We start from the raw sequence: 1,354 nt of genomic DNA on the forward strand, positions 1-1,354 counted from the left end.
CCCTTAGATCATTCACTAATTGAAATTCCTTTAATTATAAATAATAAAATTAAAAATATTTTTAATAATTAAAATTTAAAAATTTATTAATAAATAATATATATATATATATATATATATAATTATTAATATGGCAGATTAGTGCTTTGAATTTAAAATTCAATTATAAAGATTTTTATCTTTTATTAATAAATTAATTTAATAAAATTATATAATGAATTTCAAATTCAAATAAATTTTAATTATTAAAAATTTCTACATGAAATATATTTACATTTCAAGATTCAAATTCTTTTTATTCTGATAATTTAATTTCCTTTCATAATTTAACTATAATAATAATAATTATTATTATTTCTTTAACAACATTTTTTATTATAGATTTTATATATAATAATTATTTAAATCTAACTCTTTTAAAAAATCATACAATTGAAATTATTTGAACTTTATCTCCTATAATTATTTTAATAATTATTTGTTTTCCATCTTTAAAAATTTTATATTATATCGATGAAATTGTAAATCCTCATTTTTCTATTAAAGCTATTGGCCATCAATGATATTGATCTTATGAATATCCAGAATTTAATAATTATGAATTTGATTCATATATATTAAATTATGAACTAATAAATCAATTTCGATTATTAGAAACTGATAATCGATTAATTATTCCATTTAAAATTTCTATACGAATAATTATTTCTTCATTAGATGTTATTCATTCATGAACTATTCCATCATTAGGAATTAAAGTAGATGCTATTCCTGGTCGAATTAATCAATTCAGTTTATTTTGTATCCGTCCAGGAATTTATTTTGGACAATGCTCTGAAATTTGTGGAATAAATCATAGATTTATACCTATTATATTAGAAAGAACTTCTTATGAATTATTTATAAATTGAATTAAAAATAAAATTTGAAAAATTAGTTAATTTAAATAACTTTAGATTATCATTCTAAAATTAATATTTTATTATTATTTTTCTATCATTAGATGTCTGAAATAAAGAATTGATCTTTTAAATCAATTATAGTAATTAAAATTTACTTCTAATGAATACCACAAATAATACCTATTAATTGATTAGTTATCTTTATAATATGTTTAATATGTTTATTTACTATTATAATTTTAAGAAATTCATTTTTATTATATATTATCATAAAAAATATTTATAATATAAATAATAATAATAATAAAAATAATTTAATTAAAAAATGAAAATGATTATGATAAACAATTTATTTGAAATGTTTGATCCTTCAATTAATAATTATATTCAATTAAATTGAATTTTTATAATTTTACCAATTATTTTATTTCCAAATTCATATTGATTAATTC

At 15.1% G+C, this 1,354-nt stretch overlaps 1 pseudogene; it reads left to right on the forward strand.

Annotated features, from left to right (window-relative positions):
- Positions 1 to 254: 254 nt before the first annotated feature.
- On the forward strand, positions 255 to 933 carry LOC126876519 (cytochrome c oxidase subunit 2-like; annotated as a pseudogene).
- Positions 934 to 1,354: the final 421 nt, after the last annotated feature.

Source organism: Bombus huntii, unplaced genomic scaffold (assembly GCF_024542735.1).
Source record: "Bombus huntii isolate Logan2020A unplaced genomic scaffold, iyBomHunt1.1 ctg00000080.1, whole genome shotgun sequence".
Lineage (NCBI taxonomy): Eukaryota > Metazoa > Arthropoda > Insecta > Hymenoptera > Apidae > Bombus > Bombus huntii.